Source organism: Protopterus annectens, chromosome 5.part0 (assembly GCF_019279795.1).
Source record: "Protopterus annectens isolate FY-2018-M chromosome 5.part0, PAN1.0, whole genome shotgun sequence".
NCBI lineage: Eukaryota > Metazoa > Chordata > Ceratodontiformes > Protopteridae > Protopterus > Protopterus annectens.
In genome coordinates, this window is record NC_056735.1 from 1,460,182,282 (window position 1) to 1,460,199,061 (window position 16,780).

At 41.4% G+C, this 16,780-nt stretch overlaps 1 protein-coding gene across 12 annotated transcripts in view; it reads left to right on the forward strand.

Moving 5' to 3' along the window:
- Positions 1–16,780, forward strand: part of P2RY6 (pyrimidinergic receptor P2Y6) — a 576,187-nt gene that overhangs the window by 552,716 nt on the left and 6,691 nt on the right. For 11 of the 12 annotated variants that reach the window (XM_044071280.1, XM_044071276.1, XM_044071281.1 and 8 more), the window contains one exon: positions 14,496–14,745. The exons of the other annotated variant lie outside the window; for it this stretch is intronic. The gene's annotated coding sequence lies outside the window, so the exon portion shown is untranslated. The remainder of the gene's footprint in view (positions 1–14,495; positions 14,746–16,780) is intronic. 12 annotated transcript variants of the gene reach the window in all.

Sequence of the window (16,780 nt, forward strand, 5' to 3'; positions counted from 1 at the left end):
AGATACCCCCAGTGTGTTCCCAGAAAGTAACTGAATGATGTTCTTCGTGTTTCACTGTTGCAGTCATAACTGTAGGGTGTTCCTGCCGGCAAGTAGCCTGAGGTCGGCCAGAATTCCAAAGTCTGGGTCCGGCGTCGGCTGTACCAGCAAGTACCTGACGTCAGAGCGCAGAGGTACAAAGCTGACAGCCGACGCCATCTTCCCCAGTCTTTCTTGCCATGCGGTTGATAGCAGCCCTCAAGTCGTTGGTTGGCGCATTCAGAACAACATGCTTTGATTGTCTTCGGTCCGAAGGTTTCAACTTCTCTTCTCAAGCTAAGTACCCCATTGGGGAAACTTTTTTTTTGCTCCTCCGATGTCAGAAAAAGTTAATAATTGTATATCGTGTGGAAAACAAATACCTCATAAAGATTTCCACTCTTACTGTCTACCTTGCTTAGGCCCTGACCACAACGTTTCTTGCTGTCGGTTCTGTGCCAGGTTTAATTCTCGCACTATCAAGCGTAGGTACGATTGGGCCTTGAATTATTTCGGTAGACGATTTAATTATAGGATGTCGTCGGATACTTTACCGACAACCGGAATTCAAAAGAAACGCAAGGACAAGGATAGGCCTCCGAGGTCCAAACAGGATTCTTCGCAGCCAGAGCCACCTTCGGGTTCGGTGGTCGTCAGTGAGGCGCTTTTGCAGCCCCTGTCGTCCGCCACTTCTGAACCGATGGCCGACACGGACTCCCATGGGGAGCCATCTAGGCCTAATATTTTATCTGCTGCAAGACCTTCGGACGTCGCTCCTTCAGATGGGTCCAGAACCGCTGTGCAGGTACCGGGTTCTGAGGGGGTTTTCAGGCCTTCTCATATAACTATTTCAACAAAGGCAAAGACAAAAACTCCTGTAAAACCAAGGGTTTCTTCTCAAGCTGCTTCGGATTCAGCTCCCAAGTCCCAGAAACAATTACTACGGATGGCTATTAATTATGATTCCTCTGATCAGGCTTCTGTGTCCTCTGTCTCTTCCTCTGACCAGGATTACTCTTTTCCTCCTTATGAGGATTCAGATGCAGAGGACTCTATTCCCTTTGCTTCTCCCCCTGAAGATTTCTCTTTTGGGGAAACCTTACATGAGATGAGAGAGGATTTTCATTGGGAAGGTCAGGATTATTCTGCCTCCAAGAAGAGACTCAGGGAATTTCTCCTTCTCCCTCAACACAGGCCTTTGGCTATTCCTCCTGTACTTGATATTGTGGATGATGCTTTCTCTGAAGCTAACCTGAATCCTGATTCCTTGCCGCCTGCTCCTTCTAAGCCTGATAGATTTTACAGAGTCCCTGATTCCCATCAGTTCTTATTTAAGAACCCTTCTGCAGATCCTGAAACTATTTCTCAGGGTTCTAAAGCTGCTAAGGCCGCTTCATCTAAAAATCCTATTCCCTCTGAAAAGGATTCTCGTGCCTTGGATAGGTGGGGCAAAAAGGTTTATACTTCTGCTACTCTTTCTATTAGAGCTTTAAATTGCCAGTTTCACATGTTCAAGTATCAGCAATTTCTTCTGTCTGTTTTAAAGCAAAGGCTTTCTACCTTTCCTGCATGTGCAGAGGACAAGGAATTACAGGATGTTTTGCATGCAACTGAACAAGTTAGCAAACATAGTTTACATTGTGGTTTTGATGCCTTGGAAGCTTCTTGCAGGGCCGCAGCCTCTGGTACTGCTATCAGGAGACATGCTTGGCTTCGGGAGCAGAATTTACCTGAACAGGTTAAGGCGAAACTATTAGATGCCCCTGTTCAACATGATGTTTTATTTGGATCCAAGGCTGAGGAGGTTATTAAAAAGATGGAGGAAAAAGCAAAATCTATGCAGACTGTCAAAGATTTTTTACAAGTTCAGCCTCCTAGATTTTCTAGAAATTGGCCCTCCAAAAATTGGTCCTTTCCCACTTCTGACAGGCCTCAAAGGGGAAGATATAGACGGTCTAGAGGCCAGGCGCAGACACAGGCCTCTTATAGGTCCAGACAGTGGACTGCTTCTTCACCTAGAAGGGGAGAAGACAGACCTCAATCACAAAGGAAGCAGACACAATGACTCCCTCTGTTGGGCTACAGGTCCTTCTTGCCTGGAAGCTCCTCTCGGAGGAAAACTATCTCTTTTTTACCAAAATTGGACGCATATAACCCAGGACAAATGGGTTTTAGATGTGATTTTAAAAGGCTACAAATTCTACTTTCATACTCTGCCAAGGTCTTACGGTTGGCCAGATCTGCCAAAACATCAATGGTCAGAGGCCTTAAATCAGGTGGACACTTTATTGGCCATGAAAGCCATAGAACCTGTTCCACTCCCAGAGATGGGAAAGGGTTTTTATTCAAGACTATTCCTGGTCCCAAGAAAACAAAACTCATGGAGACCTATTCTGGACCTCTCAGTATTAAATACTTTTCTGGAAATTCCAAAATTCAAGATGCTTACTCTGCAACAACTCCTACCCATGCTCTCCCAGGATGCTTGGATGGTGACATTGGACCTGAAGGAGGCCTACTTACACATTCCCATCAGACAGGAATGCAGAAAATACCTCAGATTCAAGGCAGGCTCGAGACACTTTCAATTCTCTGTACTGCCCTTTGGCTTATCTACTGCGCCCAGAGTCTTTACCAAGTGCCTGGCTCCAGTAGTAGCTTATTGCAGACTCCAAGGGATTCAAATTTACCCCTGTCTGGACGACTGCCTTATCCAGGTGGACAGCAAGGATCTTTTACTTCAACATCTGCAGTTTGTTCAGCGTCTCCTCCTACTACTGGGATTTTCAGTGAACACAAAAAAGTCACATTTGATCCCCTCTCAACAAATGATCTTTTTGGGAGCTCTTCTAAACACAAGCTTGCAAAAGGCCTTCCTGACTCCAGAAAAGCAAGTACAACTGGCATCAATTTTCAAAACCTTGGCTACTTTGACTCAGCTCACTGCACGGAAATTCCTGCAGGCTTTGGGCTTCTTGCATCCTGTTGATTCCAAATGCAAGGCTTCATATGAGAAAACTTCAATGGTACCTAAAGAGTGTATGGTCTCAGCATTACAACAGCCTGGATACAATGATACCTCTGATTCCCTTCCTCCAAAAAGAGTTCCTTTGGTGGTCCAGAACTTGTGCTTTAAACGAAGGAAACCCCTTTCGTCTGCCTCAGCCTTCTCAGATCATGACCACAGACGCTTCGGATTACGCTTGGGGAGCTCATTTTCTAGACAACTGCCAGCAGGGCTCTTGGCCAAAGAAACATCTTCACTGGCACATCAACCTGAAGGAAATGTTGGCAGTCCAACATGCTCTTCTAGCCTTCCAGAAGCTTTTACAACCAGGACATCTTCTGATTCGTACAGACAATACCACAGTCATGTGGTACATAAACAAGCAGGGGGGCTCCCACTCTTACCCCCTTTGCAGACTAGCCATGAGTCTATGGGACACAGCTCTAAATCTGAATCTGCATCTTCAAGCTCAATTCATCCCAGGAAAACAAAATCTCTTAGCAGACAGCCTAAGCAGAAATCTTTTGGATCCCCACGAATGGATGCTGGACCCCAACTTATTCAACAGGATTACAACAGTTTGGGGTTGTCCTCAGATAGATGTGTTTGCATCCCATCTCAATCATCATTTGCCTCTATTTTGCACCAGGTCCTTCCACAAAACAGCGTGGAAAGTGGATGCCCTGTCTTTCAGCTGGAGGAATCTTTCGGGATATGCCTTCCCTCCTCTTCCTCTTCTGCCTCGGGTGTTACTGAAAATAAAACAAGACAGACCCAAGATTATCATTCTGATAGCTCCAAATTGGCCTTGGCAGTTTTGGTATCCAACCTTAAGACACCTGTTCTTGGAACCTCCTTGGATTCTGCCTCTGTCTCCTTCCCTTCTGTCCCAGCATCAGGGTCAGATGCTACACTCTCAAATCAAGACTCTTTGCCTGGCAGCCTGACTCTACAAAGGCCTTTGATTCCTTCTGCTCTTCCCAAACAAGTTTTGGATGTTCTCTTGGAAGCTAGGCGTCCTAGCACTAGAAAATCTTATGCTTCAAAATGGAAAAGATTTTGTATTTGGATGCGGGATCGAGGTTCTGATCCTCTTCTACCTGATATTTTCTCCATTTTACTTTACCTCTCTGAACTTTTGCTTAAAGGCCTCTCCTTTTCTTCCATCAAAATTCATGCTTCTGCTATCTCGGCTCATTTCAACACTGATCCCCCCATTTTTTCTCATCAGCTGATGAGACAATTCTTGAGAGGGGCTAAGAATTTAAGACCTCCCAGAACACCTCCTGTTCCTGCTTGGGATCTTAATTATGTTTTGGAGAAGCTTACTTTACCTCCCTTTGAGCCTGCTGCTGCTTCGGATATCAAGTTCTTATCCTGGAAGACAGCTATTTTATTAGCATTGACTTCTGCTAGGAGTGTCAGAGTTGCAAGCTCTCATGGCTGTGGAACCTTACCTTATTTTCCATCAAGACAGAGTGGCCTTGAGGACTAATCCTACATTTATGCCTAAGGTGATTTCTAAAGTGGCTTTAAATCAGACTATTCACCTTCCTACTTTCTTTCCAAATCCTCAAAACAAAGGGGAAAGGATTTTACATTCATTGGGCGTACACAGACAACTACGATTTTACCTGGACAAAACTAAAGATTACAGAAAATCTGATCAGTTGCTTATCTCTTATGCCTCCAGTTCTCTAGGCAAGGCTATTTCAAAACAAACTATTTCCAAATGGATTGCTCATGGAATAAGGTTTTGTTACTCTCATTTTGGGAAACAGATTCCAGGCACTGTTAGAAGTCATTCTACTAGAGCAGCTGCCACTTCAGCAGCTTTTCTCAGAGGAGTTCCTACCAAGGACATTTTGGAAGCTGCCACTTGGAGTTCAGTGCATACTTTTTCTAAACACTATAATCTCCCTTTGTATTCTAAGTCTAGGGCAGGTTTTGCCTCTGCTGTCTTGCAGGGTCTTCTGGCTGCCCCTTCTTCTACATAACATCCACCCTCCTTCACAGCTTTGGGATTCCACCCTACAGTTATGACTGCAACAGTGAAACACGAAGAACATAGTACAGTTGTGTACACCTACCATAAATGTAGATGTTCGAGTGTCTTCACTGTTGCAGTCGGGGTTTCCCTCCCACCATTCCCCTCTTATTTCTGTTTGTTCTTTCTCCTCTTCCTTTGTGGTGTATTTGTGTTTCATTTGGGACACCTTCTGGATATTTTGGGGAGCTTCTGGCATCTGGGGCAAGAAAGGCTGGAGAAGATGGCGTCGGCTGTCAGCTTTGTACCTCTGCGCTCTGACATCAGGGTACTTGCTGGTACAGCCGACGCCGGACCCAGACTTTGGAATTCTGGCCGACCTCGGGCTGCCTGCCGGCAGGAACACCCTACAGTTATGACTGCAACAGTGAAGACACTTGAACATCTACATGTATGGTAGGTGTACACAACTGTACTGTCCCTGTAGTTAACCTATGTAAAGCCACCCATGCCTTGATCTCCATTGGGTACTCCATGACTGTCATTGGGTTGAAGACAAGGCTAATACACATTTCCATGATTTGTTGCATGGTGTTCCTTTCAATACAGTACCACTGGAAGGAGCATGCCACAGTGTTGATGTCATGGAAGGCATGAAACATTAAGCAGAATTAGATTACCCTGTGCCTCTGGGAGCGGCTTTTTGCACTGTCAGGCAAAGCAGTTGCAATTAGATCTTCCTGCATATACATATTTGCAATGGCTATAGTAACCCCTAACATAAGTGAGAGATTTATTACATCTGAACAGGAGCATATAGCCAATTTTAAATATTCTGAGGGTGCAGCTCCATTGCATAGCACTTAAATATTTCTGAATTGCTCTGCCATCTTGCTTTCTCTCATTATCATGTACGACACCTCATTACATGGTCAGCATACACTACAACTGACCTTTTTATTTTGCTTAGCTGTGTCATGTTGCTTATTTTTCTGAACTGCACACACCCTGTGCATAGGCTACTCATCATGCAACTTCACTTAGTAAGATGCAGTAAAGTTTTCTGACTCTAGCCCCTTGTTATTCAATAGAAATAATGTCAAAGCTACATTTTAATATTATAAATGCTTTGACTAAACATAAATAAGTATATAATTTTTAGCGGTTGTGAATAACTTTAAAATGAGACAGTATAGTAGAGTACTGTAAATGTGAAAGTTGTTTGGTATTCAAGTCACTATAAAATAAGTACTGTTTCATTTATTTCAGAATTATTTTCATTAATGAGCAACTACAAATTAATTTTTACATATTTCTTAACAATATAATGTGCACAACTTTAAAAAAGATAACCATCATTGCTACACAGACCTTTCAGCATCTGAAAAATGTATTAGGAGTTTTGTAGTAATCAGTTTTGCAAATTCTACACCATTTCCCAAACATGATATTGCAGCATGTGGAGGAGTATATTTGGTTTCCATGGACAGTAAAGGAGACACCTCTTTTGTGTGGTGTGACTTTCCTTCAGGACATGTAGCCAGTAAATGCGCACATTGCCAGTTAAAAGTCCTGGATTTGCTCTTTGTATGGATGTAGTCAGCAGGCCATTCGCAATGTTGTCCAGTCTGTATTGTATGGGCTGCAGGAGATGCCTTGAAACCGTGTCTAATGATCTTCATCTGAATGTCCCTTGCTGTTACACATGCAAAATGTCATTGAACATGTGTTCAGATTCTCAAAGGCACTCTTTTACTGCTTGGATACTTCTGGTGGTGTACTCCAGTATGCACATGAGACCTGCAGTAAGGCATTTGTGGTGTGTGCCCTGTTACACAATATGATAGTACACAAGCAGTTCTAACATGGGAACATTGCTGTGCTACCTTGCAGACCTGTAACAGCAACAGGGTGGAATCAAAAGAACAGTTGTTGGCGGAATAGGCTGCAGTGATACAACATCAGTGGCAGGTGTCACCACAATGCTTTGTAGCACTGGCAAAGAGGTGGCATCTGGTTCATGACTACAATGCAGCAGTGTAGTTTTAGGTGTAATATGCAGCACTGAAGTGCTAGGTGAACCATGCAATACTGTAGTGGTGGGTGAACCATGCAGCACTGCAGTGCAATGTGAACCATACAACACTGTAGTGCTAGGTGTACCATGCAGTACTGCAGTGCTAAGTCTGGATTTGTCCTGCGCAAGGGATGGTATAGCACTTTGAGTGCAGGTATGAGAACCCCAATATGCCCTCCCATATGGGAACGCAGTAGAGGAGCAATATTTACAACCCTGAGGACTTCCACAGCTAGGTAAACCAACTCAGGCTAGGGAAAATGTGGTACTGTAGGATCCAGAATGTCTGGCCCTGTGGGGTTTTACTGCAATGGAGCTAAATGTATGATGTCCACAGCCATGAAATTGTCTACTCCAGTAGTGGAGCAGCCTTGGCCAAGCAAGACAGTGATGTAGTCATCAGAACAGGAAGTGCCATCTGCATAAGCTTGGACTGTGACCATGCAGCTGACATCCAGACCCATGCATGACAATAGTGGGCATTAACCATTATCTTCCTGGATGTAACAATGGATGCTAAATGGGCTACCACTGATCTCAGCAGACATATGTGTGTTCTTGGTCCTCATATGCCGTTTCACCCTGCACACACTGTAAATCACCACATAAGCCCTTTAACAGTTAAACTTCCTCATACAGGCCATACAGCACACTGACATTCTCTGCCATGGTGAGAGCAGAGGCTGTTTGTGCCTGCATATTTGGTCCTGTGCAGTCACTGACTGATGTAAGTATGGCTCTTTGGTCAGGAAGTGATGGAAGCACTTCTGAGGCAGCACAACTCACAGTTGCAGTCTGTTTAGATGACTGTTATCTAGATAACATGACCAGGACATACAGTGCTAAACACAGTTGATGCTGGATATTCAGTCCGCAACTCCACCATCATGTTGTATTTGTGGGATGTGTGCATGTCCAGTGACAGTGCCACTGTGGCATCAAACTCGTCATGTACATAGTACTGTTTGTCAGCTGCAAAAGCCCCCCCCCTAAAATCATGCATGTGCTTACCTGTTGTGCTGGACCCTCTACCAGTGCATAAAGATCATATACCTGTGGCAGTGCTGTAATATATGTGTTACTCCTTCAACCTGTGGTACATATATTAGTACATGCCACTTATGTGAGCATAAGAGCACATTCTTACTATACGGTACAGATTGTTGAAAACCCAATGTACCTGTTGCAGATATGCCTATGCATTCTACTGAATTACCCCTTCATATGTGTGGGTCAATGTACAACAGTAATGAAACATAAACTGGTTCATCCCATTCAGACACTTGGATAAGTCATCGCTACCCCAGCTCTCACATCTGAGCTAGTGCTAGTTATGAAGGTTGTCTCATTTTCGACAAACAGGGTTACCAGGAACTCTTCCACCTCTCTGAACAGCTTCTGTTGTGATTGTCCAGCTCCTATGGTGAGTCTGTCCATGGTGATATCCTATGCCTTGGTCTTAGTATGCAATATGCAGTATCATAGGTTCATAAATTCATAGGTATATACTAGGCTAACAACCACCATGGCCTTTTTAAGCCTAGCTGTACAATCCAACCCAATTGTGCTCCTATGTATCATGAGCATTTATTAGAAGAGGGCATGTTAGTTAAAAAGTTTCTGGAAGTTAAGTGGGGAGGGTGTTAGTTTGGGCATTACTGTCTGCCTCTGTCGATCAGGGACATTTCCAATTTTCCTTCCATTGATCAGGGTTACATTTAAATAGGGTTAGGAATGGACTCTGCTTCACATGGATGGGGAGCCTGTTCCAGAGCATGGAAATCCTCCGAGACACAAATCTGTCTTGACAACGTTTTATTTTTGTCACAAGCAAATTTAAATGCTTGGATCTAGTTGTTCCAATGCTGTTTATTTTGTGGATGTGCAAAAGGTCTATCAGAGCTGCATCTGAGGATGCCTTGTATGCCAGGCATAGATCTCCTGTCAGAAACCTGTAGGAGATAGAGATAGGGCTTTAACATGATCTATATTCTATAATGTATTTATACCCCAGATTCTCCTGGTAAGGAACTTTTGTGGGTGTTCCATCTGTTGCATATGTCTGGTCAGGTACATGCTGAAGGGGACATTATACTCCATGATAATTCTGCCCTTATTGGACCCATCATTAAGTCAATGATGGGTCCAGTAAGGGCAGAATTAAGTAGCACAATGACTTCTTTGGACCTGGATGCCATGCCCTTATTTATAAGCTGGGGGACATCGAATGATGTTCTTATAATCTTGGCCACATGTTGAACAAAGGCCATATTACTATCTACACATAAACACAGATCCCGGACTACCAAGTCAACTCTTAAGGGTGTCTTATCGATAGAGTAATTAGCCTGAGTGGCAGTTTTCCCAAAAGATACCTTAATGCATTTCTTGGCATTCAGTTTTAGTCCTTCACTTTGGCACCAGTCATTTGTCTGTGTTAGACCCTCTTTAACATGTTTGTGTCATGGGGGAATAATCAGTGATAGCTCCCAATTTGCATTCATCTGCAAACTTGGTCAGCCAAAGGCCCTTCACATTAGCCTTTACCTCTAAGATGTAGATGCCAGATAGAAGTAATCCTAGAATATCATTTCAGTGACTCTGTGATGCACCTGTACTAATATAGTATTATGTCTACACACAGCACTGATGTCCTCCACTGCTCTCTGTCATATCTGATACTTGAAAGTCTTGCCTGTGTTATCCTTTTTTGCTACTCCAGGATGTCACCAAATTGACTAGTAGCTCCTCTATCTACAACTAACTAGTCTTTTCATTCTTGGGAGTGGGGGGAGCAGCAGCAGCCAGGCATTCCCAGCCTACACTACATGCTCACAGCACACTCACTCCCAGTCGGCTGTCTGTTACCAGGAGAGAGTTGAGTGGTAGAAAACATGCTGGCTTGCTGGGTCTCAAGGGCAACCTATCTATTCTCTATAAGAACACCACCCTTTCCCCTTTAGCAGCTCATCTGAGCGACACTGTTGCTGTCTCTGGATCGGAAGTATGCCGTTTGCCACATTCGCCTCATCTTCATAGTGCAGTGTACTATGACAGCATAGGTTTTACTAGTTCAAACTCCAATTAGTGTAACACTTAGTGCTTCCACTAGGAGTCAGCCATGTAATAAGCCAGAACTGCCTCCATTCCCCAGGATGGATGAGCTGACAGCAGCCCCTCACTCTTAGCTTCTATGGCAAGCTCTTACAGGCACCTGATCTGCAAATTGAACCTGGGTGACCTGTAGCATATTCCAGTTTGCCTGTTTTACTCTTGTCAAGGATATGCATGCCGCATGTGCAAAGGACTGTTCTAAGTGATGAGCTTTTCCAGCCATCAATGTTCTTTCTGCATCCAGTGACAATATACGTATACATGTGGGTTATATATTTAGAGTTTAGAGCAGTTAGAGTGTGTGTGTGTGTGTGTGTGTGTGTGTGTGTGTGTGTGTGTGTGTGTGTGTGTGTGTGTGTGTGTGTGATTGTCCTTTGAAGACCGTTATATCTCAGCACTGTCTTCTCTGCCTCTATATGGTAGCCACTTACCTGTCTGCTAATATGCTGCCACCATTCATACTCTGTGCCATTCTGTTAGCAACAATAGGCATGTTACCATTACCCACCTTCTCACAACTGATGGAAAATAACATGACCTACATACACGTGGCCTCATTTCTCCTGTAACATGGCACAGTCTGTGTGCATATGCTACATTATGCTTCTCTCCTGAAGCAGGACAGTAACCTGTCATGCCCTTGTGATATGTTTCAAATCAAGATGTGCCCACCTCCAAAATAAGAAAGCAACCTAGCATGCCTTTATATTCTGTACTTTCTCAGGGTGAGCCTTCACTCAGCATAACAGTAACCCCGTTCTCTTCTCTTTCTGAGTGAACCCCCAAATCAGAATAGTACCTGTTATGCCTCCAGATATATATGTCACTGTGCCAAGGTTGCATAAATTACAAAAAATCATGAAACTTTTATTTATTTATTTATTTATTATTTACATTTGTGGGTAAGATTAATCCCACTGGACACTGACCATTTTCACAGGGGACCTGTGGAGTAAAGCTCCAAACAGCGCATATATAAACAGAAAAAAAACTCAAATCATATAGTTTATATGCTGAATATGCAACATTATACAATGACTGGCCCTAAACATTCAAAAACGAGCACGCTGATTGGCCAGCCTAGCTAGCGTACCCGTTGTAAATCCGAGAATATACTAACGGAAAAAGGTCCAGTCACCCAGAGTTTTTCCATTAGTATTCTTCTTCTTCTTTCGGCTTTTCCCAGTTAGGGGTCGCCGTAGCGGATCACCTGTCCACTCATGATTGGCAGTGGAGTTTTACAGTGTCAAGTTGCCAGCCCGGCACCCAACCTTCCACAGAAGGCACACAGACGCACTCACACCTAGGACTTTTTCCATTAGTATATCCCCTGATTTTTTTTTCTTGTCCAGAGGTAGCAATGGAGAAAGGAATATCCCCGTTGCTTTAATCTTGCTATGTTAAATGAGTTTAACATACCGAAATAGCTTTAAAAAAGCAACGGATATCTTCCTTTCTCGGTTGCTTTTTTTAAAGATATCTCGCTATGTAGTGAGATACTTAAAAAGCAATGGAGATCTTCCTTTCTCCAATAATACCTCTGCACAGCACTGATGTACTGTGTGAGCATGGGAACATGACCCTTACACATGCGCAGTACATCAGAAATGCCCCAGGATACCTGCGGAAGGGTAGCACGGAGTCATTATACAATGACATTATTTAAGAAAAGTAAGTATTTTTTTTCTTAAATAATGTCATTGTATAATAGCAATAACCCACAGCTGGGTGTGGGCAATGCTGGATTTACTCATGGTTGCCTGTGTTTGGTCACTCGGGCTTTGCCCTCATGACCAAACCACACTAACCGTGGGTAAATCCAGCATTACCCACACCCATCCGTGGGTTATTGCTTAATTATAGCATGTCACTGGTAAAATCAAGCCATAATACACATGCAAAAACTACAAGAGATATGTAGCTGATATAAATGTGTCTGTCAGAAGATTAATTACTACAGAATATACTTAGACAATTGTCTTCCAGCCTGATAGTGCACACAACCCTCCAGCTTTGACTGTCATGTCTGTGGATGTAGGGGTGACACCAGCCACCACAGTTCTCTAAATGTGCTTTGTTAATGCAGACTCATACATATACAGGCAATAAATAAAACACAAATGTATGGTATGTAGACTGAAGGTACCACAGTAATGGCTGCAGCTTGTTTCATACATATAAATAAAAATTGTGATCAAGTACAGTACAATTACAAATATTAGAGGCTACCTTATTGCATGATCAGCACTTCAAAATTTGCAAACGTGTGATCAAGAAGCCATCCTGAGACTGCATAATGGAATATTCTAAGCTTTACTTGTGAATAGAATTCCAGCTTCCCATATAGAATAGCAGAATCACTAAGGAGGCAATGGGTGAAGAACACATAATTCAGTTAATTCATAATTAACAAACCTTTATTTCTTGAGTTCCCTTCCTGATTCTTTCTTGAGTGCTCACCATTCCAGTATCTTGCTGTGGACCAGTCATGAATATTTAATGCATTTTCATCGGGAGAATAGACTTCTGAAGTCTTTATAAGACGCAGCAGTTGCAAAATGGGAACCAGGCCACTGGATCTCATTTTAGAAATGAATATCCTGATCATGAGTTACAGTGGCTGGCAGACTTTATAAGCTATTTTTGCTATTTTTGTATCAGTGCTGCCAGATCTTTTGTAGATGGTGACAGGCCAGCAACACATGGGACCATACTTCATCACACCACACTAACACACACTATAGTGAGATGTGTCAGCCTTGACTAAAGCTCACTCTCTGCATGGGGATCAAGGCCTTTGGGCTTACATAATCTTAATACAGCTTGATATCAGCTAATACCCTACTCAGTCTTATGTTGATCAGTATATCTTTCTCCCTTTCTGACAGTGCTGCCCAACCTACTTTTCATCCTTTTCATCTTTTGACTTCCCTCCTCCATCCTTGCTAGCAGCCTGATCACTGCACCTCTGCCTCTCCCATACTGTCAGCATTCATTGTTACTAGTTTTCTTTGTACAACAGTTAATGTCACCCAGACTCCGCTCAACTGCTTGCAAGTAATAGTTTGACTGTGTCTGTTAAACACCCCCACTCCCATCCTAGTTTTAGTTGGTTTAATCTGCCTCACTTATTCCCATCCTAAATGTGAAAAGAGATGCCTGTATCCATCTGATATCCAATGTAAATGAGGGTACTTAAAGAGCCATAGGTACACGCATTACCATAAGGAGACATTCTTAGATCCACTTGTGTGACTTTGCTGAGCCCTTCAAGGTGCCCTTTGTAAATGCCCCTTATGATGGTTCGACTCTTTTTTACACCTGAGGTCAAAGAAACACTCTACAGATATCAATAGATAAGCAAATCTTTCCTCATCTGCTTCCTTTCAGACTAGCTTTTCTGTGAAGAGCTGGCTACTATTCTCCCCTCCTTGTGACATATTGTCAGTCAGATCCTACAGCTTCTTTCAAGTGGTAAGACAGCAGTTATCTTTTCTCTCCCCAAGAACAGTTTGTCAGTGAATCACTAATTCAGCCACAACAAGATGCTTACAATGTATGCTATTTACCAGCTAACCCCAATATATATGTTTCATGGTTTCACTTAATGAGGTGTACGATGTTGGGACACCTGCAACATGTTACAGCACTACTAATGTGATGTATACTGATTAATTTAATGAATCATACCTTCTTAAAAGTGCATTGAGTTTCCAGTCTATGTTGCCACTCCAAACTTCCACAACAGCACTACTTTAACCTGTCTTTCTAACCACCCTCATGTCCCTCATCCAGTGTGTCCTCTACTGGGCCTATATTGAACTGAAACTCTGATTTCTTTATGATTTGACCAATGTTTTGTGTTTGTATCACAGCTTAGCATGGTCAGTGTAATAATGATGTTTGCTCCTAAAACATTATAGTAGCTACAATCTTAATTGTGAAAAAAAAACTTAAGGTGCTGAGATTTGCGAATGATTTATGTTTTGATTTCAGAAGTCTAAACAAAAAGTTATTTAAAATTTAAATGTATATAGGATGAAAAAAGAGAAAACCTGAATGAATGAAGAATGAAAAGAATGTGGCAGGAATTCATTGCAAAGTAGATGGTGGTGGTGGTGATTGCAAAGTTCATGTTGGATTGTTAGATTACAATTTAGCAAGTCTAAGATCACAGGTCTGTAGTGTAATTATGAGGTATGATCTCCTAGCTAATGTGCAACCAGTGTTTAACATAATTTATGCATCCATTCATTCCTTCATTATTCAATAACCTGCTTATTCAAATTCAGGGTTTCTAGGGATCGGGATCCTAACCCAGTGGACACAAGACAGTGAAATGAATATGCAGACTATCAGACAGTAACAATGGAAGAGAAGCCTGCCCAGCATTACTGAAAACAAAGGACCTCAAGAGATGGCATATTGTGACAGGTTCTTCCGGCACCATTCCTCCATGTGGATGGTGTGTGTCTCCAAGTGAACTTGAGAAAGACATTTTTCCATCCATGGACTACTTTCTACTTAGACACTCCTAAAAAGGTAACCTAGTTACATAGCTTAGAAGACCATGAATCATACACAGCAATACTAAAAACATTTAAACACACGGTTTTATCATCTGTTCTTTTTTGTTAAGGGAGATGATTAAGACTCCAGATTCTGGACTCTCTGAGTACTGCGGAAACATGAAATTTCATGAATTTTGCATCTTTATTCAAATCCTCATTCACAATAACATTTATTTATTTCTGACATTTAATACTTTAAAAATGTCAGTTTATTTTGTGCTCTGTATTTAGAACCTGTTTTAGTGTTGCTATTAAATATATGCACAGAAAACTATAATAGAATCACAACGAAGTCCAAAAATTGTACTTCAGAATAATTTCAGATAATGAAAATGAATTTCATTTTTAATAAGTAATAATTCAGTGTCCTTAAAAATTATTGATATTGCTGGGAAATATTAATGTTGAAAATCCCAGTGTGGACTAACTATAAACTAAGAATAAGAAAAAAGTGAAACAAACAAACAAATTTACTTGAAGAAGGAAAGTCAAAACAGAAATGCAAATACAAAAATTTAACATATAAAAGCCAAAGATGTCCAATAGGCTGAAGCTGTTGTAAAAAGTATACTTTAATAAAAGAACAAATAAAAACAGGTGAGAGCTTTCACGATACTATCGCTTCTTAGACCATAAACCATACACTGCAACAAAACATTTAAAAACAACTCTTTAACCAATCAAATGAGAGTGTTAGTCATAGGACATTCGTCAGTGATTCATACCTCTTCTTTTTAAGGCAGGCTTTAAAGAAATACCACTATTAAGCCTTGGAGGCCCATCTGCTCTAAAGTCTAAGATCCAATAATGCACTAGCTAAGCATGTGTTAGATTTTGATGAAACTCATAAATTTAAGTTTTTAGTTCTGCAGCAATTTAATGTCAGTATTAGGGAGGGTGATGTCACTAATGAAACTGAATTTTTGGAGTTGAAATGGATCTTACAATTTAGAGTAGATGGGCCTCCAGGGCTTAATAGTGCTATCTCTTTAAAACCTGCCTTAAAAAGAAGAGGTTTGAATCACTGATGAATGTCATATGGCTAACACTCTCATTTGATTAGTTAAAGAGTTGTTTTTAAATGTTTTGTTGCAGTGTATGGTTTATGGTCTGAAGAAGTGATAGTATCGCGAAGCTCACCTGTTTTTATTTGTTATTTATTAAAGTATACTTTTTACAAAAGCTTCAACCTATTGGACATCTTTGGCTTTTATATGTTACGTATTTTTTGGATTTGTCCTGGTATTCTTTTTATTGTTACAAAAATTTAACACCTGTGCCTTCTAAGGTAAGAAACTGACTTTCCAAAACAGGTTTCTGTTAGTCATCATTTTAGAACAGTGATTGATATACTGGATGTCATGGCGAGCACAAGTAATTTACAAAAAATATGGCATGACTCTCCATGCCAACTCAGAATATACTTCTCACTACAAAGCTAGTGTGACTTAGAAAAAGAATGCTAACAGTAAGGGCAGTAGAAAGTCGTCCTCATGCTTTGTTTTCATGTGTTCTTAACTCTAGTTGAATTTGAGTTTCCTTCTGACACATCTCATACAACTATTCATTTATCTAAATGTCCAACGTTAAATGCTGCCACAACTGAAAAACGAACTGTCAGCATTTTATCAATAAGTTTTTTTTTTTTTTTTTGCTGCTGCTGCTTATGATTTTGGATGTCAGTCTTGTACTTTAGATTCAAGATTATTTTTCCTAATGGAAGGATATTATTCTAGTAGTATCTAGAACTCTACTGTAATTTCTGAATATTTTTATGCTTATTTATTCATTCTGTTGACAGGGTTAGTCCAGCTGAGCAAAGGCCTCTTTACAGGAGAGAACTCAGAAAGATAAAGGACACCAATAATGATAACATAAAGCATTAAAACGTTTATTTCAGTAAAGCATTTTGTTATGTCTTCAAATATAAAAACCTGTTAAAAGTATTGGTACAATATTATATGCACTTTATCACATATTCCTTCATGCACACATATACACACACA